The sequence below is a fragment of the Lynx rufus genome, unplaced genomic scaffold, assembly GCF_022079265.1.
Source record: "Lynx rufus isolate CCGP_SWC_20201006 ecotype Redwood Valley unplaced genomic scaffold, mLynRuf1.p SCAF_1, whole genome shotgun sequence".
Taxonomy (NCBI): domain Eukaryota; kingdom Metazoa; phylum Chordata; class Mammalia; order Carnivora; family Felidae; genus Lynx; species Lynx rufus.
Window position 1 is genome coordinate 73,336,297 of NW_025814823.1, and position 26,337 is coordinate 73,362,633.

At 41.1% G+C, this 26,337-nt stretch overlaps 1 protein-coding gene and 1 pseudogene across 2 annotated transcripts in view; both read right to left on the bottom strand.

The window, feature by feature from the left end:
• The window catches only part of FGF14 (fibroblast growth factor 14), a 614,997-nt gene that overhangs the window by 495,017 nt on the left and 93,643 nt on the right, over positions 1–26,337 (bottom strand). The window lies entirely within an intron of this gene.
• On the bottom strand, positions 2,382–2,477 carry LOC124523482 (uncharacterized; annotated as a pseudogene).

Here is a 26,337-nt window from a genome sequence, read left to right on the forward strand (position 1 = left end):
CAGCCTAGATATCCAAGCCACCTTATCATATGACATTATTTGGGATATAATCACAATGAGCAAATCTGTTCCATAGGAACTGTTTAAAAGGTAGACATGTACCTTTTTTGGTAATTCTTTGTGAAAACATCTCTACTGATGCCATGTCCTTTTTATTCTTCTCCCCCTCAAATACTTTTTTACTTTATTTATTTAAATTTCAGACCAGAACTATAGGGCAGGTCACATAACAATTTATATCTCTATAATGAGAAAAGATCTCAGTTGATCACATGTCTAATACTGAATGCTTAATTTTAAGAATGCTCTTACTTTTTAATACAAACGGACAAGATGACACACAAATACACCAATAGGATTTTAAAAATGAGACACTTCTAAAATTATTGTTACTATACATAAAATATTAGTCTTTTTACTTCCCCCATTAGACCACTCGCCCCCCTCAAAAAATTTTATCTCTGAGAGAATAATTCTTTGGTTGCTAAAAGTTCCACTTTTTTCCCTCTGTCTTTCCACTGCTCAAGCATGCTTGAAACTCTCTTTAATCATCCTCTATGCCAAGCATCAGGCACAGTGCCTGGCACACTGTAGCACTCAGTAATTGTTTGATCAGTGAATAAGAGAGAATCTTTTGAAGTTACACAAATGAACCAAAATCTTTCTTTTGAGGATGGATGATAAAAAAAAAAAAAAAAACATTTGCATCAAAGGATAAAGTACTCTTTCAAGTTGAATCTGTCTACGAATCTAAAAATTCAAAGGCTCTAGTACATTACCTCGGCATTTTATTTTTTTTCCATACCACTTTGAAACAATAATTTTGTTTTATCCAGCTTTTTAATTTCCTTCAATCACAATCATGAAAAACTGAGAAAGTAGTCTGTGTTCATGTTAGCCTGAAAAATATAGCGTGTTGCAAACTCACGAAAACAATCTGCCATAAATAGGACAGTGATAGTCTCATGTAACTTCATATTCTCAGTAATTAAGAGGAAAACCGATTCGAAGTCCAAAGCTGAATTCACACTGATTTAGTTTTGTATTAATTCTAAATGCAGACCAAGATATTTACTTCCTTTTTTATATAAGATTTTTTTAAATGTTTTTTTTTTATTTATTTTTGACAGAGAGAGAGACAGAGCATGAGCAGGGGAGGGTCAGAGAGAGAGGGAGACCCAGGATCCGAAGCAGGCTCCAGGCTCTGAGCTGTCAGCACAGAGCCTGACGCGGGGCTCGAACTCACGGACTGTGAGATCATGACCTGAGCCGAAGTCGGTGGCTTAACCGACTGAGCCACCCAGGCGCCCCTACTCCCTTTTTTTTTACTACACCATAATAACATTTTTTAAAGTTTACTTATTTATTTTGAGAGAGAGACAGAGAGAGTGAGTGGGGGAGGAGCAGAAAGAGGGAAAGAGAGAATCCCAAGCAGGCCCTGCACTGTCAGCCCAACACGGGGCTTGAGCTCACAAACTAAGAGATCATGACCTAAGCTGAAATCAAGAGTCAGCAGTTAACTGATTGAGCCACCCAGGCACCCCGCCCTCCCCCCCCCCCCACAATAACATTTAGAGAATCAAAAGTACTTCAAAACCCTCAGAAGAAAAGTATTATCTAACTTGTAAATAGTCACCTCCTCACACTGTAGCGACCACTTTTTGCTTATTGATGGAGTAAAATATATTTCTTTCATTTCATATATGTGAATGGGTGGTGTCTTCTCATTTTTATAAGTGTGTCCCCTTGGACATTTTTCCCTATAGTCTGAATTTGGCAGTTCTCTTTTCCGGTTGCAGTGCCCATAAGTGCCAAGGTCATCCCCACGGCATGGTACTAACACCACCACACCTGCTCCCCTACCAGCCCAGCCTCTGGACGCAGGACTCCCCAACCCTGAGGTCCAGAGCAACAGCTCATCTTTGGCTCTCTGGACCCAATCAACTTTGGTTTTGTGCCAGCTACCAATTTTCCCATTAAATTCTAGTGCTGTCCCTGAATCCAACCCGAACACAGCACCGTGTTTCTCTGCATACGCAAGTCTTGGCTGTGGTCGTGAACTTACGTCTGGAGTGAGTGATAGGGGACAACCTTGAGCTAGGTCCAAGGCCACGTCACCCTTCCCTAGCAGTTTCACTGCCTTGTCCCTCCCCATCCTCCCTTTAAATCACACCATTGCTCTACCCTACACAGTTGTCACCAGCCCTAGAGACAACCTAGCAGTGGCAGAAAGCCACCCTGCCAGTGAGTACTGCTCGGTGGGCCAATCCAGACCTATATTGTTGGTAATTGTCCTTTAGTGGAACGTATACTGTTGCAGAAATCAAACAGAAGTCATCTAACCGATAACATTCTAGAAAACAACATCATTCTTTTCTACTCTGTATCACTTTCACATAAAAATTTTGCCTGTCATCCTTGGGCCATGCTAATCTTCTCAAATTGTTACAATTTTAGTAAATGTGCTGCAGAAGCAAGTGCTCACAGGAAAAAAAAATTTTAACTTTTTTTTTTTTTGAGAGAGAGAGAGAGAGAGAGAGAGATGTGGAGTATGAGCAGAGGAGGGGCACAGAGAGAGGGAGACACAGAATCTGAAGCAGGCTCCAGGCTCTGAGCTGTCAGCACAGAGCCCGACACGGGGTTCAAACTCATGGAACGCGAGACTCGACCTGAGCTGAAGTCAGACGCTCAACCGACCAAGCCACCCAGGCACCCCTTACATAAAAATTTTTAAAAATCAAAACAAAGAGAGGGTTGAAATTGAACAGTATTATTTTTTAGTAAGCTGCATGTTTTCTTGGGTCTGATTCTAAAAGCAGAAAAAACATATGCTCTTGCTAAAAAAGGTGATTGATACAGATTCTCTAACTTTTTGGCTACAAACTATGGGAAAGTACTTACCGACTCACTAACTCAAAATAGCCTTATGAATTCCCTACATTCTTATGTGAACTATCATTTAAAAGGTAAACTAGGCATTTTTCTTCTTTTGAAATTTATAAATTTCAGGGCATTTTATACACTGGGCTTGATCTTTTCTTCATAGCAGAGAAACCTTCTGAACCTTATGAATATGCTAGCAAGTTCTTCTGTGTTCCACTGAGAGCCCTAAATACAGAAGGTCTGGGAGAAGAAAAGTGGGGAAGTTTGCATGGTGTTGCTAAGAGAAACCTAGTGGAGTTTATTACTTCCCGGTCTCAAGAATCTGTTATCTGTTCACCAAAATATATAAATATAAATTAAAATAGATGGATTGATAAATAAAACTTTCTAACACAAGATAATTATCAACCACAAGCTAAGGGGCTGCAAATGACATTAAGCTACGCTGGAGAAACTGAGGCCAAAATTTCAAGAACCTAATGTGAATATAGTGGGATCCTAAGAATGAGGCTGCAAAAAAAGACAGCACTCAGAAGCCGATGGCTACAGTGCACCTGGAAGGATTCACATTCCCAAGCAGGTGTCTGCCCCCTCACTCTGGTTCTGACCACCATGATCGGCCACCCCTCCTGCTGTCCACTCGGGCTTTTCTGGCCACAACCTGGAAGCACTTGAAAGAGGAGAGAAATGCTTCAGAGTCACTGCAATGACTCAGCACATTAATGCTGACTCCACGGTTATCTGATTTGGAGCCAGCCTGGCTTGTGACCCCGGGTCACCCAATCCCACCCACTGCAGACTGACCAGCTGGCCATACCTGGTGTAAAACTTGTTCTCTGGGCTTGCGTCTCATGAGTTCGCATGAATCAGTGCTCAATACTAAACTAGCCTTCCTGGTTTTTTTAAGCCTTTTGTCACACCAGAGATTCATGGATAGGTTTTGAAAATGGCTTGATAATATTCCACTAATGGCTCTACATTTTGTGGGGCTGTGCTGTTGTTAATAAAAGGTCTGTTTTCCATGAGTTCAAATTAACTGACAACAACTAAGGGAGTTTAAAAGAAGTCAAATTTTACCTGCCAAACATTTCCTACTATATGCTCCAGAGCAAAATAAATATGGAAATTTCTATGTGTTTTCAAAGCAGAAGATTCAAACATATTATTCTTCTCGAGGGTAAATCTTTCACCCTATTATCTTCCAGAATTTCAAATGTAACAGGAAAATGTGAGATCAGTATCCTAAACCACTTCCACAGGTAAGATCACATTACTATTTTTTTTAAAGGATTAGCACGTCAGCTTGTTCTGGGTTTTCATATATAGAGTATTCACTACAGTGTCAACTACATGCTAAGTACTCAATAGACAAGAATTCTGAGCTTTTCCTTTAAGGCGTGGGTAAGACTTTGTGATTTCCAAGACAAAAGTTAGCAAAACAGGGGCTCCTGGGTGGCTCAGCTGGTTGAGACTTCGGCCTAGGTCATGATCTCGCTGTTCCTGAGCTCGAGCCCTGCATCAGGCTCTGTGCTGACGGCTCGGAGCCTGGATCCTGTTTCACATTCTGGGTCTCCTTCTCTTTCTCTGTCCCTCCTCAACTCACACTCTGTCTCTCCCTCTCAAAAATAAATAAACATTAAAAAAAAGTTAGCAAAACATACACCAGATAGAAGAGATCACTGTAGCTACAGCAGTGGCTTGAGACTCAGCAGGATAAGAAACATCTCTATAAGAACACATTTTTTAAAGCATAGCGTCAACCAATACAATGAATGGCAGGGCAGGTAGAGTGCAAGACCACAGTGAAAACCCAGTGTGGTTCTGGCATCTCTTAGGAACACAGCAGGCCACAGCAACGGCTCTGGTTTCTTTGGAGGACACGTGTGACTTTGGCCCTCTCTGGGAGACTGAGCTCACAGCGCTTTGAGCAGGAGTCACAGACATCAGCGGCACATGGAATGTACTCATCAGGCTGAGATGAAAATGACCTTTGCCCAGGGCCAGCCCTTTGCTCATGGTCTTTCCGGGGTCAGCAAATAAGAGAGGCAGTTTTTCAGGCAACAGGAAAAGAATCCACACATTGCTGTCCCCTGCCAACCCCACTTTTCCATCCACAAACCCCTGTCAACAGGCTCCATGTTTCTTCCTCCAGAAGACGCTGCAGGTGGGAGGTCAGGTGTTCAAAACCACTTCAGAAGGCTCCCTCTTCTCTGCTGTGACATTTTCTGGCATCCTGTCAGCTGGCTACTGAGTCTTCGGCGTTCACTTTGTACAATGAATTAATGTATAAGAAACTTGCTGAGGTTTGCAGGCTCAGCACTCTTAATATTAGAAAATGACAAAACTTACTTATTGAATTTGTTTTTTTAATTGTCCTCCTTTGGAGAAGGGAACCTTCCATGCCTTCCATGCACCTTGTTACTACCGCAAGGACTAAATGCATCCCGACTGGCCTCTTCCCATAAAGGGCCAGAGCAGAAGCAAATGTACGTGCGCGTATAATATCATGATTCTCCGGGAAGGGGACTGCTTACTTCCAGGGGTGTAGATGGCTGGCACCTGAATGAAATCAAACACTGAAGAAAAATGCCACTTGAGGCAAGAGAAGAGAAGGGGCACAAGGCCTCTGGGGTGGTATCTATAATGTGCTGCTGAATTTCACGTGACTTTCATGAACCACGAACTGCATGCTTTACAATATTTTACCAAGGCATTGTTTTCTAACAAGCCTCATTTTGTTTTGCATCCTTTTTGCTGTATTTTATGCAAAAGAAAGAAAAGCACAATCGCTGGAAGTTCCGTCCCTGGGATTTGAAGTGCCCTCACTTGCATGCTGAGAAGGGTTATAATGAATATTTTTGGCATCAGCTGCTGAGAGCAGCTTGGTACTAGCAGCACTTGATTCAAAATGTCATATGATACAATAATACACAAATTGAGTGCACAGAGGGGGGAGAAACATCATGCAACCTGTCATAGGTACAGCAATTTCTCATGAGTATTCAAGGAGACAGAGGTAGAAGTAGAAACGTGAAATCTGAAAAAAATAAACAGTCAACATCCACAAATGCTAGAAAAACATTGTTAACAAATGGAACATAGCAATTTTTGCGTAATTGTAATACCAGTGGTTTCTTTAGTCAAAACCGTAGAATTCATTTATGAATGATCTGGTACAATTCAAGTGCTAAAGTCAGGGGCGCCTGGGTGGCTCAGTCAGTTGGGCATCTGACTCTTGATTTTGGCTCAGGTCATGATCTCACGGTTTGTGGGTTCAAGCCCCTGTTTGGGATCCTCTTCTTCCCTCTCTGACACTCCACTGCTCATTCTCCTCTCTCTCTGTCTCTCTCTCTCTCTGTCTCTCTCTCTCTCTCTCTCTCTCTCACACACACACAATAAACTTAAAAAAAAATTACTGAAGTCAATGAGAAAGCATATCTACTTAATATAATCAAATACATTTCCTATTAATTTTTAATAACTGATTTTCTTAAAATAGCAGCCCTTTTCTCCACTGCTTAATTTTTGTTTTCAACTGGTCTTTCTTCAGAGGCAGATTTAAAAAACAAACAAACAAAAACAAAGCAAAAAACCCTACCTATTCCTGAATACAATTTGGGTGACTATTAGAACTGCCTTATCTAAAAAATGCCTAAATATTGGCTATGAATTATCTAATAGCAACTTTAAAAATACATTCCAAACACATTCCAAATATTAATTTCAAAGACATTCCTTGAACACCATGGTGTCCCCTTGTCTCGTACTTTCTCATTTGTGTTTGGACATTTGGATAGTTACCATGTTAGCCATTCCTCTCTTTATTCCCAGTGTTTTTCTAATTGTTCGGCTACTTCTGTTCCTTGCATCAATTAGTGACATCTTCCCAAATTAATTTTTGTTTCATATTTATTATATCGACTACCTTTGTCCAAGTGCTGGCTCCCCAAACCAGTTGTTTTATTCAGTGTAGTTACTTCCTCCCTCTGTGCCTTGGTCCCCTTGTCCTCGTAAGGCTTCGGTGAGGACTGATGAGTTAGGGGGGCTCTTAGGACTGCATCTCGTGCATAGGGAGCTCCGTGCTCCTATTCCCATCTTGAAAGTGGAATTTTTTTAAATGTGAATACATATTATTAAAAGTATTTTAATATATCATTTTTTATTTGTTTCTCCCCCATGGGTCTACAGATTACTTCCGTTTAGGTCATTGGTTCGATTATTTTAAGTTGGCCATCTGTAGAATTTTAAAACAAGGAAGAATCCTAAAAATCATGTTTTCCAACTTTCGTTTACTATAGTAGGTTCCTAGTCATCATGATTATTGTCATCAGGCTTTTGTTAAACAACTAATTACACTACTCAGGGACTCTGATGCCAGTAAAGTGCATTTGTCATCTAAGCTTTGGGCCTGGAGATGTCCTTGAGAGTATCGACTAATTCAATCTGTCCTTCTCATTCATTGTTTTCATAGCATAAATCTTCACCACATACTGCACTGGGATAACTAGTCATGGTATAGGTAGGAAGGATTCCTGTAGGCTTTCCTCACCCCTATGCAGACTTCATTCATTCTTTTCCTTTGACTGTCCAGCCCAGCGTGGCTTATAACCCGTTCGCACAATTACCATGCACTGGATCCTGAAACCACCTTTCTGAAGGTAGGGGCAAGGTAGCTATAACTGCCTTTTCCTCCTCTCGCAGGAAACTGGGAGTCAAAGGTTAGGATCATGCCCAGGGGCAGAGAATTAGATGTGCCACAGGGATCTGTAAAACCCAGGCCTTAGGATTTCCCTTCGTAACATGTTTTTACAGTGCATGCTATTTCTCCCCAGGTGTGTCACTACCACATCAGCAGAAGCAAATATCCTAGTGAGGGGCAGAGAACCAAAACAACGTAGAAACGGAAAAATAATGCCTGATTGGGCAGTAAGCCATTCACTCATTCAGCGGTTTAAGGTTAAGTTCACACTGGGGCTGTCTATACGATGTAGATAGTGGGGCAACAGATGATTGAGTTCCATATTCAGCCAAGATGCGATTGAAAAAGAAAGTCCTTTGGGATTATAGAAGAGAAAACCTACAAAGAATTGGCCTCGACCTCATCTGCCTATAGACAATGTAGGTGTTAAGTTTAAACTGTTGGGACTATGCTTTTTGTTCTTTACTGAGGGTTAGGAAACGATTATTGTGTAAATAAGGTAAATGAGTGTCATTTCTAAAATGAAATGTTTTCACATTCTTATCACAAAAATTTCAGTAAAAGGAAGTCTGTGTAATATCCTCATGATATCTCCAGGCCCACAAAGGCAACAGATGGTCTCTGGGTTTTAGAGATCTCTTTGTGTTCTATATTAAAATGTTTCCAAAAGATTGACATAGTGTAAGAGTCTGATTCCTTATTAAAAGATTTATTCTCAGGTTTTTTTTTTTTAATTTTTTTTTTCAACGTTTATTTATTTTTTTTTGGGACAGAGAGAGACAGAGCATGAACGGGGGAGGGGCAGAGAGAGAGGGAGACACAGAATCGGAAACAGGCTCCAGGCTCCGAGCCATCAGCCCAGAGCCTGACGCGGGGCTCGAACTCACGGACCGCGAGATCGTGACCTGGCTGAAGTCGGACGCTTAACCGACTGCGCCACCCAGGCACCCCTATTCTCAGGTTTTGTATGACTTCTACGACGTATGAGATATGAGCCATTGTGGTTTGTGGCTTAGGTTGATGGCACAAACCTTCTCCCTACACCATACCGGAATTACTTTCCATCTCCCTACACCATACTGGAATTATTTGTTCTGCAAATAGGGCAGTGATTAGTTGCCAGGTCAATGATTAGTTGGCCTGGTCATCCACTGATATGCTGCAAGGTGATTATCAAGTACATTTTTGCTAAAAGCACTCAAGAGCAGAAAAATGTTTAACTGCCATAAATTCTAACCACAGGATGAAACAAAACTGAACAAAGGAATGGTAAATTTAGTCTCGAGCTTAGAACCCTGAAGCATACAACTGCAGAAGCACAAGTGTGTGACCGTGGCACGCCATTTTCCTTCCAAACCACTGCCAAAAACAGCCTTGGAGCCTGTGTTTCCTTCAGTTAGATACTAATACTAAAGCTCAAGAAATGTAAAACAAGACAGCAAAATGGGAATTCAGTAGGAGTGCTGAGATGTCAGGAGTGCTGACATTAAGTGTATTTCTTTGGCTAGTCACAAAATCCTCATCAAGAGGCCAAACTGTCTAATTCTATCATGAGGAGAACATGGATGAAAGAACTTAACTACTGCACATATTCCCATTTCAATATGGTAAACCATCTGAGTATAACAATTACCAGAGGCAATGGGGAGAAGTCTGACTACTAACTGGGCCAGGTGATGAAGGTCAACATTGACAGCATTACTTCATATTGGTAAGTATTGATAGGTACCCTGCATACAATGTGATGAAAATGACACCTTACATCTGAAACCTTCCTCCCCAAAACCCATAATCCTAGGCTAAACATGAGGAAAATGTCAGATAAACCCAAATTAAGGAACACGCTACAAAACATTTGACCAGTGTCCCTCAAAACTGTCAAGGCTATCAAAAATGAGGAAAGGTTCCCAAACTGCCCCAGTGTAGACAAGTCTGAGGGGACATGATTAGCAAATGTGATGTGGTATCCTGGATGGGATCCAATTACAGAAAAAGAACCATAGGTAAAAACTAATAATATCCTAATAAAATACAGACTTGTATTAATAATAATGTATCAATATTAATTAATTGTCACAAAGGTACCACACTGATGAGATTCTAATAGGGAAAACGAGGGTATGGGGAACCCCCTGTATTATCTTTGTGACTCTTCTGTAAATCTAAAACTATTCTGAAATAAAAGTTTTCTTAAAAATAAAAAAGTCTCTCCTTCAATTCAACTGATATCTGTGGATCGGAATAATTCAAGTAAGCAACTATTTTTGTATTTCTTCTGCTTTACAGAGGAATGTGATGGGAGCCATGGGAAGCTGCCCGTGCAGCCGGGATGCCCTCGCAGACTGCCCATGCAATGGATATCTGCTCCCTCCCATACAGGCCCCCCGTTTTATTTATGCAAGTTGGCCTTGTTATTCTAATTATGTAATTTAATTATTTTTGAAATCACAAGCATAATTGCAAAAGAGAGTTGCTATTTCTGTGAAAAAAAAATAGATTGAATGATTTGAAAAAACTTGATAAAGGCAAATGGCTAAAAATACTCCTTTGAATATGGGTGTTCTTGTACCATAAAAGATTGGATGAAAATGTCATGAAAATCAAGAAAGATTCTGCACTCAGATTGCTTACATCCTTCAAGTTCTGCTCCACTTAAAGACACCAAAATTAGAAATCAGAGATCATGGGTGTGATTTCTACAAGAACTCAAATCAGTTCAAACCACAATCAAAGAAACCCCATGGGGGTCAAAGTACTGGTGAATGAGCATTAACATAAAGTGAAATATTGAAGGCACATGTGTATCATTTTTAATAATTGCCCTGTTTTATTGCTTTTTTCATTAACTTATCTTTTCTATTAACCAATTACTACTGATCCCAACTGACTATCCAAGCCATTCTACTGAAGATGATTTTTACTTTCATCTTTTATGCCTTAATATTTTACAGCACATTTTCAGCTTTCCTTTAACTGGTAAGTTCAGGTTTTTATTTTGCACTGTTTTGTAATGAGCCCATTGCACAATTCTGTCACCTTCCCCCCCTCCCACCCGTGGACTCCAGACGCAAGGGCAATTGCCTAATTATGCTGTGCTGCTCTAAGAAGCACAGTCGTTGAAGCGCCTTCTTAAGGGAATGATGTAAAAGTGCCAAGGGAAAACTAAAAACAAAATCCCCAAGAAAAAAGAAGCTTATTTTTTTAATATAAATTCAGCGTCTGGGAAAACAATATCATTTCCTCTAAGTGAGTCTCTTTTCAAAGAACTCTAAGTAAGAGTCGAGCAGAGTACTGATTAAATGTGACATGCTTCTCTCTTGGCTTCTAGATGATAAATTGTGCACCAGATGATGACACTGGATGTGAATCTGTTTCTCATATCGTGCTGAGAACAAGATCACTAAGACATACTTTACCTTTCCCAACAGAATCCATCTTTTCAACGATGGTGACAAAGCTGTTTCTTCCTACGTCAGTAGAAAACTCATTCTGATCAAAGTTGAATAGTACCAAGGGGTTAGAATTTTCTAAGTAAAAGAACAGCAAGATGCCCTAAGGACACAAAGAATGGAATTAAATGGTTATTTTCAAATTCAGCTATTCACCAAGCATACATTAAAAATTAGTGTGGTCCTGTCTGGAATATGCTTCAGAGGAGTAATTTTAAAAATAGGACGTTTGTAAGAATACAGTTGAGAAAGAAATTGAGGAGTTGAGATGGATGCGAAGTATCCCTTAGGAATATAAAGCAGTGCCGAACATCCAGAAATCAATGCTTCTTGGGATTAAGAATTGTGCAAGTTTAAAGGTTAGGATTTTCAGCACGCACATAGGTTCGGCTGGACTTTTTATATTTCCATTATGAGCACTGTTGCCATAAATACCGGCAGGCAAGTAGACAAGAGATCAAGAGGAAAATCAAACAGGAAAAGGACTATTGAGGCTTTCTGGACTTCAACCCATGACCTCCTGTCTTCCAGTTTAGAGGAGGGGATGGACAGGGGAGCAGAAACTCAGTGGTAAAGACGCTGGGTGGGGGAGGGGGTTCTCCAGGAAGCAGAGCGGCAGGAAGGCCAAGGTTCCTCAATTCTTTCCTCTTCTTTGCCTCCCACAAGAATTAACCTTGAGACTCAAAGCACAACACAAAAGGTAAAGAAGCCAATGAGATGAGCTGGGCAACATAGCAGAAGCTCCCAAAGACGAGGGAGGTCAGATTTTGAGAACTCATGTGCTAGAGTAACACACAACGTGAGCACCCCGCAATAACACTGTAGAACACCAGAGGGAAAACGAATCCATAAGCCAAACACAAAAATCCAATAAACTTTAAAAGCTCGCGAATCTGATCCCCAAACAAACTGCTGTTTGCCTAGGTATTCCATCTTTCAAGTGCCTGAAATTAAAATTTATTAACGGATATTGGTTTTTTTTTATTTTTTTTCAACGTTTATTTATTTTTGGGACAGAGAGAGACAGAGCATGAACGGGTGAGGGGCAGAAAGAGAGAGGGAGACACAGAATCGGAAACAGGCTCCAGGCTCTGAGCCATCAGCCCAGAGCCCGACGCGGGGCTCAAACTCACAGACCGCAAGATCGTGACCTGGCTGAAGTCAGACGCTTAACCGACTGCGCCACCCAGGCGCCCCTTAATGGATATTGTTAAGGTTACCTATTCTACCTTTAGAACATACGTCTATCTCCTGCTACATTCTCATAGAATTTCAAATCTGCCGTGTGAGGAAAACACAAACTTTTAATCAAAAGCAGAATCATACACGTAAAGAAGACCACGCTGTTTTATAAATGCAGCAACGAAGAGCAGCCTTCGCTTCACAGCCTGGCTCATAACTCAACTCTCCCCCCAAGCTTCTTTGTTGGTTCCTCACATCCTTCTTCCCTGCACCTAAACTTACAGCAGCAGCATGTATATTCTCTGCCTTCTCACCTAATTGCCACTGGATGCTTCCGTACAGGTGTCTGCATGGCATGCATCATCTAAACCAGCATCTTTCCCCAGACTCTGTAGTCCTCTTGTTTTCCCTAAATGAGGGAAGTCAGCATCATCTGCTCAGGATCAAAACTTCCATATGATCTTCCATCACCCTCCCGCCCTGATCTCCCACATGTGGTCAGCCACAAAAATCTGCCCACTCTGTCTCCACACCAATTCTAGCTCACAGCCCCATTTCATTTTGAACCTCATGATAATAAAAGTTTTATTTTTTATCTGTTTTCCATTGCCGTAGCCCCAGCACCTAGTACAGCACCACACACCCGAAGATACATGTTACATATTTGTTAACTAAAGTTATATAGTACTAGACCTCAAGACAATACTTTTAGTTTAGTTTTAGTCTTTTATGCTGGCCACAGTCACATACAGGATATTTTTTAAGAGATCCTTTGCCAATCACTCTGACGTAACAGCTTTTATATTCTATGTTCTCCTCCTGACTCCACCAATCCCCTACCAACGTGCACACACATCCAAACACATAAACACATAACTGTAACAAACACATAACTGTAACAAACACATAATGTAACTGTAACAAAATTTTAAATTGATAACCACTGTCAATATATTATTTTCAAAAGAAAAAGGTGACTGCCTTTCCTTTTTTATCTTCTAGGCTTTCCTCAAAATAAAATAGAAAACTGGCAAGCATTAGGTCACTTTGACTAAATGTACACAGGTCAAATCAAAAAGTTCTAGCCAAATACCTTATTGAAATATTTCATCTCTTCCATCTACTTAATTGACAAAATAACCATGTTGTCAAAAGTTTAATTTACCTCAGCCGTGCTGATACACCTATAATCTAAAGTAGCACTTTGGAGCAGAATAGTTCCTTATACATATTTATATGGAGCTGGCTTTTCAAAAAGAATTCTCAATAAAATTTCACATAATGTAACTGATATATAATGACTAGGAAAAATATGAAAACACAGTCCAATTGACAGTTATGGATTTCCTACCTTGGACAAGAAAACTGCTACAGAGTAGATTGAAAACATCAAAGAATGAGACAGGGGCTCACAAGGAAATGGGGGAGGCAGCGATAAATAGAAATTCATAGGGAAGGTAGGTTAGAGTCAATGGCAAATGGAAACAGAGAAGGCTCTGATTTCTAAGCTTCCCTCTTCCGTCCTCCTGCCCGACACCTTGCCTTTCCCACTTCGATTCCATAGTGGGTTGTCAGAGTTTCCCTTCCCTACCTTACCCCCTCTTGCTTTGACTTTTGAGCCAAAACCCACTCTACACCTGTGCCCGTGGAGCTGCACATAATGGAGAGACACATGCACTTACCCCGACACACTCCCGTTATGGCCCATGACTGCTGACCTCGAGTGGGTTGCTAGTGCAATCTTACAATAGTCCCAGGAGATTCTTTCATACTTCTTTTCTTCTCAAAATTCCGGCACTCTTCCCCCCCCCCCCCACCTTTCCCCTCAGCGAATGGCTTTACTTGTGATGTCACAGAGAAACCATCGGGAAGAGGACTACACGTTCCCGCCACCATGTCTTCCAACCACCTGCACATGTGCCCAGACAGCCTGTCCTCCTTCCTGCTACTTTTGTTGAAATGTCCAACCTTTGACACAAACCCTGCCACCGACATCCCAGACCCTTTCTCATAGTGCCTGTTCAAGAGCATTGCCGTTGCAAGTTTTCTCCTGGAGTACCCTCTACTTCCTTGCCAGCTCATAGAGAATTAAAAAACCTTTGAAAATATGATATCTAGCACTTTTCATTGTTTTCTGCAGAAGATCTAAGGGAGTGCCTGGCTCACCATGTTGCAGATATATTGATGGTTAATTCTCAGTCATCATCTCACCTGATGTAACAGCCCTCAATATAATTGATCTCTGTCTCTTCCTCCATGTGGCCTCAGGAATCCAGCTTTCTTAGTTCTCCTTCCTATCAGAGGCTCTTCCTCAAATGTGTGTTTTACAAACATGGGCTCATCCTCACTGCCTTCCTCTTCCCCTTCTACACAGATTCCCCAGCTGTGAATTCAATCAGCTACTTACAACCCCCAAACAGAAGCCCCCCCCCCCGCCAACACTGCCCCCTGAATTCCAGACTCAGAGATGCAATTCTACTCACTACCTCCCCTTAAATGTCTCCCAAAAGCTTTTCAAACTACGCAGGTCTGAAACCACACTGGTGATCCCAGCCTCCAGGCAATCCTTCCACAAACTTCCCCATCCCAGTAAATAGCCCCATCCCTCCAGTTGCTTAGTACAAAAAACTTGAGTTCTCCCCGACTCCTGTCAACTCTACTTTCAATACACTTCCAGAATCTGCTCTCTTTTCTACACCTTCCACCAAAACCTCCCTCATTCAAGCAACCATTATTTTGTACCTAAGCCATCTTATTAATACACATCACATTTAAACACTGGCCCCCAGTCTATTCCAACACAGCAGCTAGAGTGATCCTTATAAAATGTAGATCAGATCATGTTACTCCTTTATTTAAAATCCTCCAATTTCTTCCTTTCCCCCTAGGATTTAAAGGCAAACTCTTCACTATGACCTACAGAACCCTAAATGAGTTGATCACCAGCTGCCTCTCCGACATCATCCTCACCACTGATTTACCTACTCTGCTTCATCTAAAGCGGACCCCATGTTTACCAATGTGCCAAGCATGCTTCTGCCTCAGGACCTTTGCACTTGCTTCTCTCTGCTTAGAATGTCTTCCCAGATACCTGCACAAACTCTTTCGTTCACTCTTTCAGCTCTCTGGTCAAATGTCATTGAGGATGTCTGTGACGATCCTGTATAAAATAGAATCCCCCAACCCCCGCCCCCAGACATAGCACTTGCTTTCATCCTTCTCTGATTTTCATTATAGAGTTTTTCACAATCTTACATACTTCATATTTATATTTTTGTGCTTACTTTATAGTGCTGACTAAGCACCACACTGTAAGGATAGGGATCTCACTTGTGTTCCCCAGAATCCAAAAACATACCTGGCAGATAAAAGTCAATAAATAGTTATTGAATAAGTGCATGAATTGAATTTTAAGGATATTTATATGAATAATAGGAGCTAACATTTAGTAAGTGTCTCCTAGCAGGCATACTGAGTGCTTTACATGTACGGCCTTACTAAATCCTCACAACAGTCTTTGAGGCAGATTCTTTAAATCCCCAATTCCAATTTTACAGATGAGGAAATAGAGGCTTAGAGAGGTCAAATAACTCACTCAAACTCCCAGAGCCACTACGTGGTAGACTCGAGACTGTTTCTTGAGCCTGATTGACTCCACAGCCCATTGCGTTTCTAAATTGACTCCACACATCTCATAGCTGTGTTGCTGGGATGAATCTCAATAATGACCTGAGTGTGCTATAAACACAATAAATGTCAGCACTTAGTGTCACCAAAAAATCAAACACTACACAGTAGGTAAAACACTAAATGATAACTTACCAGATTCAAATAGCTATGTAGATTGCACCACGTTTTCCAACAGAGATTTTAGACATTTAGTATAACTTCACTGCCTTGTTAAATGGAGAGACGCCACCACTGTAACTTTGGAATTAGCATAGCTTCGCTTTAGCTCCCAAAAGCTACTTGCTTTTTGTTGATGCTAACATTTAAGTTGTTAAACTCTATTTGCCAAGGTGCTACTGAACCCAATTCTCCAGCATCACATGCACAAACCAGGGAAAACAATTAGATTAAATACCTTCGCTGGGATAAAGAGCAAAGTGTACCTCTTGCCCTCCTCTCCAGGACCCATTCCCCCTAGGACCTGTCTTCTCACCTAACCCCACAAATCCTCTCGCTCAAAGGAGGCAGTTGCCCTGAGATGTGCTTGGTTCAACACCTACTCTTTTCTGGACTTATCTCCATGACCCAGATTCCTGCTGCTACTCGGATTCTGAATCCAGTCCTATTATCTCCAGTACCATTAAACCTACGTTCTCTTAACTCCTGATGTTTACCTTAGCTGGGTTCTCAATTCAAGCCTAAATAAACAGAAATTATTTTTTCTAAGGATGCAGAATCAGCAGTTACACATCCAGATAGGCTTAGGGAATGAGAAAGAAGAATAAGTGTGTGAGAGCTGGCCTCCACGAGGACCCCAGTGATCTCGCCTCTGCATATTCATTCTTTTAAAGCTCCTTCCCATTTTTAATAGGGCAGACCTGTGTGGCTGGGGCTAGGTCCTGAAGGAAATTATAGGGTCTGCCTTATACTCGTAGATCATTCTTTCTGGAGGACACCCAGCAATCGTGTCAGGAAGACACTAAGGCAGCCCTGAGAAGTCAAGGTAGGAAGGGCTTATCAATGGCCAGCACCAGCTTGTCATCCACATGCATGAGCCATCTCGAAAGAGGATTCTTCAGACCCAGTCAGCTTTCAGATCACGGCATCTGCAGCCAATATCTCCACTGCAACCCCTCGAAAGACCCTGAGCAACTACTACCCAGCCAAGACACTCCTGAGCTCTTGACCCACAGAACCTGTGTGAAATGACAAATGTTCATTCTTCTTTCAAGTCGCGGAGTTGTAGGTAATTTGTTATACAAGAAACTATGACTGAAACAACATGCATGCAAAATCTATTTGTAAGAAAAGTAAGCCTAGAAAGTCATGAGCTGTATAAAAAGAAAAACTGTGTATAAATTCAACCCACCATTCAAATATATGTGGTATATCAGACAGATATAATGTCTTTTTACAAAGCTTAGAGTTTTGATTATGGGTTATTTTTTTTACAAAAAAAAAAGCTATTAGCTGACTTTTCCTGACCTTTAGTATAGTCTTAAATGTCAGAATTTCAATAAATGTGCGTAATAACACAAATATCTTCAACTATAGAAAATAGAGCTCTAAAGACTTTGAACTTTGAACTCTGGGAAACATTAAGAACCATTATTTTCTGATATCAATGCAATGACTCTTTTTAAAAATATAATAATAATCAACCGAATTTAGATGGTCTAGGACAGAAACAGAAGATTAAAGACAATGCCAGGCCATAACTATGAAGAAAATACCAGTATCAGGACCAAGAGAGAAACATGCACCCTAAGGCTGAAAATTTGGTGTTAATACCAGAATTGCATTGTAATTAATTAATTGTAATGGCTTACTTATACTTTTTATATAAATATATTTGTTTTGGGAAACTAGAAATCTAAACATAAGTCATTCTGTATATGATATCAGTCATTCTCAACTAACCCTTCTGTTGCCTGAGTTACAAGACTGATGCTCCTTGGACTAATGTTAAAAAGAGTGACCTCAACCAGGTGAACTCAAATTGCCAACTTCAGACAATATTAAGATATTCAAGTAAGCGGGGTGCCTGGGTGGCTCAGTCGGTTGAAGGTTCAACTTTGGCTCAGGTCATGATCTCATGGCTCATGGGTTCAAGCCCCGCATCGGGCTCTGTGCTAACAGCTCAGAGCCTGGAGCCTGCTTTGTATTCTGTGACTCCCTCTCTCTCTCTGCCCCTTCCTGCTCATGCTCTCTCTCTGTTTCTCAAAAATAAATGTTTAAAAATTTTTAAAAAAATGATATTCAAGTAAACAGATGAAATGATGTACATATAGAGGCACCTAATATTGCCAGTATTTACTCTGACCATGATACATCATACATTACAGGAAAAAAAACCTGTTATAACTCTGAAATTGAAGACAGAAGACCTGAAACAATATTTGGCTTCCATTTTGAAGTTCTGGAAAAGCATTTCATAGATAAGAGTTAAATCATTTCAATGGCTTCTCTTGCCCTCAAATAAAGCACTTAGCATTCATCTCTTCATGGAAATATACCACTCATTTTGTTACATGTATTACTTGATGATTCCTTAGAAATTAGGCTGCAGACCCCTGGGGTGCCAGAACTGTGTCTATTAATGTCTCTGCCTCTGGTCCCAAGTTTTACATCCTGTGTTTGGTCAATAGATAATGGTTATGTGACAGATTAGAGAAATCCTACTCTTCTAACCAGCTCACAGAATATGACCCACACATTTTCCCTACTTACCTTCTGCCAGCCACTGTATTTGGCACCAAGGACACAAAGGAGTTTAAGGAACCATCCTGGGGATGAAGGTGCTCAGAGCGCAGCAGGAGACCCAGACGTGTACATAGACCACTGCCAGGGAAAACATGTCACAACTGGGGGAACACAGATGATGGAAGCTAAGACAGAGAAGAATCCTAAATGCTCAAGAGAAATAAGGAATAGACAGGCTGAACAGAGCACTGCCAAAAAGGACATGATGGAACAATGACCTTTGATCTTGACCTTTAAGCAGAAGGGCTCCTGATGGATAGTTGACTTTTGACAAGGCAAGAGTAGACAGTATGCCACAAACCTGAAGCTTCTATGAAATTAGACTATGTGCTAGAAATGTCTCTAAAAGAGTAAGCATCAGATAAATGTGTCTCTAAGGCCCCATAAGACCAAAAGAATGAAGAAAGAAATTAGCATGTTTTCTGGCAAGGTATTAAACAATGAAATTTGGAGCTCATGCTATACTTACTTTGAACTCTGCACAATTAATGAGGTCTTCTTTTTTTTTTTTAATGTGTTTTAACTGTAGTATCCAGAATAATGCCTCCCCACCCCAAAGATGCCCACATCCTAATCCTTGGAATTTATGCATATGTTATCATACTTTGCAAAAAAAGACTTTGAAGATGGGATCAAGGTTAAGGACCTTGAGGAAAGGAGAATAGCCTGTATGATCCAGGTGGGCAAAATCTAATTACATGTGTCCTTTAAAGTGGAGAATGTGGAGCGCCTGGGTGGCTCGTGGCTCAGTCAGTTAACATCTGACTTTGGCTCAGGTCATGATCTCGTGGTTTGTGAGTTCAAGCCCCGCTTTGGGCTCTGTGCTAACAGCTCGGAGCCTGGAGCCTGCTTCGGATTCTGCGTCTCTCCATCTCTCGGCCCCTCCCCTGCTCATGCTCTGCGTCTCTCTGTCTCTCAGTAATAAATAAACACTTAAAATAAATAAATAAATAAATAAATAAATAAATAAATAAATAAGGTGGAGAATGTAACCTGGCTGTGGTCAGAGAAATGGCGGCACAAAATGGCATCTGGTACTCTGCCGCTAGATGTGAGATATAACCAGCTCCACACAAGGAGGGAGAGAGGCCCTCACTTTGCAAGAACCCAAGTCCACAAAATTTAAAAACAAAAACAAAACCCACACAAGCCACCACACCCACTGAGCCTTTAGACAACACCATCTATAAGAATCTCCAACATCATGACTAAGAGCCAACAAGCAAGCGAAGACCCAGCTCCCACAACCACACGGAACTGAATCCTGCCAACACGTGAGTGACCTCTGGGAAGGAATGCAGACCACCGCCTCCTTGATTTTAGCTAGATGAGACCTTAGTCAGTAGGACTTCCAACCTACTGACTTGTAAGATATTAAACTTACATTGTTTTATACAACTAAGCTTGTGGTAATGTGTTACAGCAATAATAGAAAGCTAACACACCAACACATTCTCTTTTTGTCTTAAAGAGGGAGTAACAAATACAGACCTATAACCTGTCCCACTAAAAACAAATACTGTTCAAGATACAGAAATGTTGATACAGTGATACCACTTAGTTTTATGGACCAGTTCTTCTAAAAGGGAAGAACAGATTAAAAAAATAAGAAGAGCTACTATTTATTGAGTTAATATCAGGCACTAATTATTGTACAAAATGCTCTATATAGCAAGAATAATCACTGATATTTTTTAATATGTGTGTATGTATGTCAGTAGGTGATAAGCATTGTCCTAAGCATTGTGCATGTATTGATTCGTTTAGTCTTCAATGAGGCAAATTCCATTATCATGCCCATTTTACAGATGAGGGAATTGAGACACAAAGGATGTGAGTAATATGCTAAATTCATGCAGATGGTCATCACTTAATCCCCAGAGCAGCTCTCTAATATCAGTGAGCATTTATCAGGAGCATGCTGAGTTCAGGCACCAGGCCATGCAGCTCCCATTCATTCGCACACGGCTGCCCCAACAGCACCCTGTTTGGCAGACGAGTAACCCGCAACTTAACAAAGGCTCAATAACCCACTAGGCATCTTACAATGAACAAACAGCTGAGGTTGGAACTGACCCCGGAACAGAGCCTCTTAACCATCCAGTGTGTGCTAGAGAAGCCCAGTAAGTCTGGGCCAGCAGCATAAATGTACGGCTGGCTGCTCAAGGATGTCCTTTTCTGAACAATCTTCAGAAGAGTGTTTTAGTTAAAGCTTTCCAAACACTTGAATCAAGCCAGATCTCTCCCGAAGGACACTCAAGATCCTCTCCGATGGCAGATGGTGGGCTTCATGTATGCCAAGTCAACAACTGGGAATATTTGTATTTAACAACAATAACAAAAAGCTTCAGTCATTTTCCCACTTGTCATTCAACCCTGATTACAAAACTGATTCAATAAACATTTATTGAGTACCTACTATGTGAAAATCAGTATGATAAGCATTAAGAAACACCTGAACAGGTATAATTTATCTGAGTGTATTGATTCAACCTTATAATTTTGAAGAGAAGTTAAAGGAGCTTCAGCGATCTGTTGGGTGACAGCCGGGGCCCCAAAGAAACTTACAGGATATATCAGAGGAAATTCAACCAACTTCTCATAATCTTCTAGAAAAGGCCAATGCAGTTATGTCAGAAAAAGAATCGGACTGAAAGTCAGAAGAGCCAGGTCTTAAATGAATGACCTTGAACAAGTCATTTCTCTTATCCACCTCCGACTGTAAAATAAGAGGACTGGTCTATGAAATATCCAATATCTTCTTCGTTCTGACTTCTATTCTGGCACCAGAAGAACGTCTAGATTCAGGCAAGGTGCTGGACAGCAGGACAGGAGCAGACCTTGTACCTGGTGCCAGAGCCACTCACATACAAACTAGGAGGGTTTCCTATGTATATATTAAAAAAAAAAAAAAAAAAGACCCTGGAAAAAGAGCACTCCAAAGTATCAGCAAAAATGTAGTGAATTTTCCAAGACCTGAATAAAAATGGGACACCAGAAATAGTAACCCTGCTAAGTAAGTAACCTCAGATGTACTTGACATTTGGTTAATGGGATTTAAAGAAAAGTAAACAGGCACCCACACAAATGTATGCATGCATATAATACACACACATCCCCTCGCACATAAATGAGTGAGTGCTTCCCACTCTCTCGAGTGGAGCCATGAGCAGATCCGAGCATGGCCACGGAGCTATTACACAAGCGTGCTGCACTGCACCAAACTCCCTGAACACACAGCACGCCTAGAAATGCCACCACGTTTTCCTACGAGCACAAAGGAGGCCCTGGAACTCTTCCAAACCCGATGCTGTTGTCAGCTAGGTAAAGACATTTATTTAACCGGTTGAAATGACGGGACTACCGGCTGGGACTCAGCAGCTCAGGGAAAGGCAGCTTTTCAGCCCACTCTGCAGTACGGGAGAGCAAAGGGGGATTCTGCCTGGATCCTGCTAGCAATCCAATGATGGAGAAAGTTGAATTTTACTGCCCATAGGTGATATTTCTTTACACCAAAGCATCGTGCAGTTTGGGGACAAAGCATGAATCACAAGAAGGTAAATTCAATAGTAAATGGCAGAAATGGGGAAGAGCAGTGAATGTTTAGCAAACAGAATGCTGAAACCAGTGTTTCTATTGCAAAATTGCAGAAGTTGCAATAAAACTGTATATTTGCCCATTAAAGGGATGATATGAATGAAAATTCTACAGAATTAAATAATCATAAGCTTCTTAGAGCACAGATCTCAGTTCATTCCCCACTAAATGATGCCAGAGGCCTCTCTGAACCTTCATCATGCATTTGGCTTAGTCTTTGAATCTCAGTTACTGTTGAACCGGTTAAATGTGAATCCAGCATTCAATGGAAACCATCAATAAGGTCTTGACAACCTTCAATTTTTTCACCCACACATAGATCTCTCTCACTAAATATACAGGGTGCTCTCTGCCTGCAACATCTCTGTGCGACCCTGAGTTTTCACTTCCCCAATTTAGAACTCATTTTCTTGCCCTATAAAATGAAAAGTTTGTTTCCTTCGAGTTCTATGATGATTATATTTAAATGGCATGGCTTTTAAGTGGGGAAACCATGGAAGGTTCAAATCTAATGAGTCCAGAAGATGAAAAGAAGGGGAAATGAGAGCATAGTTTATTCTTGCCTGATTTAGTCCTGGCTAAAGTGAAACACATGCACACACACACACACACACACACACACACACAAATATACACCCTTTTCCCTTTCCTTACTTAGAGTCTTTTTGTTTTCTATTCTTTATTTGGATTGTCAGCTATTGAAAGTTAAGAATCCTAACAGACAGAATCCTAGAATTTGAACATCAGGAGTAACCTTGAAGAGTGCAAGAAATGAATTGAGCTGATAAATATTAGAGAAGAGAATTTACTTTTTAAAATTAGAACTGAGTCTTTCCCCTTTGAGTCTGAGCCATGCTTCCCTATGTGTCTTTGTTGCCGCTGTCCTCAGAGTGTGTGCACATGAGGCACAGGAGAGTGTCTTTCTGGGCCAGGAGATAGAGGGAGGCAAGGAATAAAACCTCCTGTCTTTCTCTGTTATTCTCTTCAACTGCCAAGAAATACCTGCTTCCTCTGCCTTTGAGGTTACAAGCCCCCAAGTCCTGGTGAAGGAAGGCTGGTCTCCATCAGGCCTGAGGTTCCTTCTTTTAGGAGTTAACCAATCATTTGGGTCCAGATGCGAGACCAGATTGTTCCCCCTTGGGGGTGGGAAGTGACTGCCAGGGTTTCATCTTCAGGAGCTGAGAACTGCATCCAGGGCATGACCTAATTCAAGCCTGTGTCCTTCTACTATGCCAGCATTACCTCTGTTGATATTACCAGCTGTGTCCCATATGGCCCACTTCCGTTCGTTTATACACACACACACACACACACACACACACACACACACACACTTCAGAAAAGATTTGGTCAGCCATCTGAATAGACTAGCTGCATCTCTATTCATTCTGTTCTGTGTGGTCCAAGGCAAGAGGTTAGTTCTTAAGGGTATGAGGACAGATGCATCTGAAAATGCATTCCTTAGGGAGAACGGAGACGTTCTTTTCTAAGAAGGTCATAAACAGATCACATTGCATTAGGAGTTTCTCTTGCCCTGGTTTCTGGACCCTGGAGAGCTGAGCTTTATGAACTGCAAGGTACAGTTATCTGATTAGTACTGAAGAAAACATCTTTTCTATGAGCTCTTAAAGCAAAACTAAGTTTCGTCAATGATTCTCCCCAGAAAAGTCCGGTATCTTTCATTTGAGCTATAAGGCCTCTGCTGGCAAACATCCATACTTTCCCATAGCTGCTTCTGGCCGATTTAAAAGTCACCTCATGAATTGGGGACAGGACAGGTTGGAGGTATGGAAAAACACCACCATTGCAATTCAGAAGTACTGTCATACTACCAATAACCAAAAATAAAGCTGTAGAAAGGAGAGGAGAAGGGAGGTAGGCAGAAGAGATCAAGGGACTGGCAAAGCAGAACATTAAAAAAAAAAACCTGTGTATAAAACAGGATGTTTTAAATGAACACAGCACTGAGCTATTCTAAAACACAACAACAAACACACACTCTTCTGGAACATCTGGGAGCAAAGATGAGAGAAAGTTATGGCCTTTCTCTTCCTATTTCTTAGAAATACAGATGATGGATCACAACATTTACCAAATAAAACATAAGAATAAGTAGAAAACCTACCAATGTGCTTAAAAGTTTCTTTTGTCTAATGAAGCAAGCCAAACAGAAACAAGTATTTGAGTATTATCAGGGTCTCATACTTTCCAACATTTATTTAATATAACTTACACAAGAGAGCTTACACCCAAAAAAAGTGGGGGATGGAGATCCTCATTCCTATTTTCCGAGGTATTAACTACATTTCCCTCTTTCACGTTTATGGGTTCATAAAAGTTGCATTTAGGAAACAAGCGATCCGAGGGGTGCCTGGGTGGCTCAGTCGGTTAAGCGGCCACTTTGGCTCAGGTCATGATCTCACCGTTCATGGGTTTCAGCCCTGCGTCAGGTTCTGTGCTGACAGCTCGGAGCCTGGAGCCTGTTTTGGATTCTGTGTCTCCCTCTCTCTGACCCTCCCCCATTCATGCTCTGTCTCTCTCTGTCTCAAAAATAAATAAATGTTAAAAAAAATTTTTTTAAATAAAAAAAAAAGAAACAAGCAATTCGACTTTTAGTTTAGTTATGCTGCGAAGGACTGCTTGGCTTTTTATAAGTTTCAGTTTGCCATCTGCTGAGTAAGGACTCCAGTCTTGGTGAGGTCCCCCCATCATTTACAGAAACATCATTGTCCTCCTTTTAGTACTCACCACATCTCCACCAGATTACATAACGAACCATGCACTAGACCTAGACAAAGAAAGGTAAGCCTGGCTTCTTAAAGCACATGCAAGCAACAAAAGGATACCTTAAGTGGGAGAGAATTTAGAACAGCATACATCTGGACAATACTAATAGTTTGTTTTCAGAGTCTTCACTGACATAATGTCATTCGATTCTTACAAGAGATTCTGGAGCCTAAAGGTCATCAATGTTTCTGGGGCGGGGCGGGGGGAGGAAGAGGGAGGGAATTCAGCAATTACCAAAGGTCAGCAAAAACAAAAATCTTTTATAAAAAATAAATAAATAAGACTGAAACTTGGGCGGATGGTTTGAAATGTCTGTATATTCTTTAACAAATCAAATCCACCAGAAATTGTATTTCCCACAGACACTGATTGCTAGCAGTAAGTCAGTTCACTATCAATCCAGTACTGTTAGGTATTCCAACTACATCCTGGATAGTTTAAAACTAAAGACACTCAGTGCTAGCCTTAGGAAAAATATAACCGTGGTTATATATACTTGGAAGAGTTTATTTTTCTTTTCAGGGCACACAGGTTTGAGAGCTGCCTACAGCAGGAAGCTATTGCTGATTATTTTTGGTACCAACAATGTCCCCAGAAACATATAGAGAATAAAGAAACTAGATCTTACACCAAAGCACTGTTCCTGTCCCTATGCATGGCGTCCCTGGGCTGTGCGGAAAGAAGGTAGGTGAGAGTAGAGACGCAAAACCTGAGAAAAACGAGGGGGTCCTCTCCTTGGCCATACGACTGCATGCAGATCAGCCCTTCCCTTCCTGGGCCACAGCCACAGGAGCAAATTTAGATTTAGTTCAAGGACAAAGGAGAATCTGCAAAACATTGATAGCTTTAGGTTTCTCCAAGGAGAAAAGAAGTAGCAAGCAAGGCTCTATAGCAAGCTTCTCACTAATCTAGCCAACAGTAAGTTCAACAGCGTATTAAAGCTCAGCTGTGAAGGGCACTTTGCCTTGAAGGTACAACCCACCATAAAACACAATCGTCACCAGAAAGAACTCACAGGCAGGGAAGGCCAGCAAGTAGTCAAATTACAAGCATGTGCTTGGTTTCTTTGTAAATTACAACAGCAACAGCTCAGAAACTGTCTGAGACCTGGAAGGTAACATTTGAGCTTCATCTTGAAAGATGAGTGGGAGTCTATCATCTGATCTGTGACAAAAGCATTGTACCTACAGGGAAAGGCATATAAGAATGAATATCAGCATTTAGGAAAGAGCCTAGATTTTATAGGAAATGGTGAGAGGTTTAGTGTGGGAATTGCAGAGTGATCCAAAGGAGAGATTCTTCAGGGGT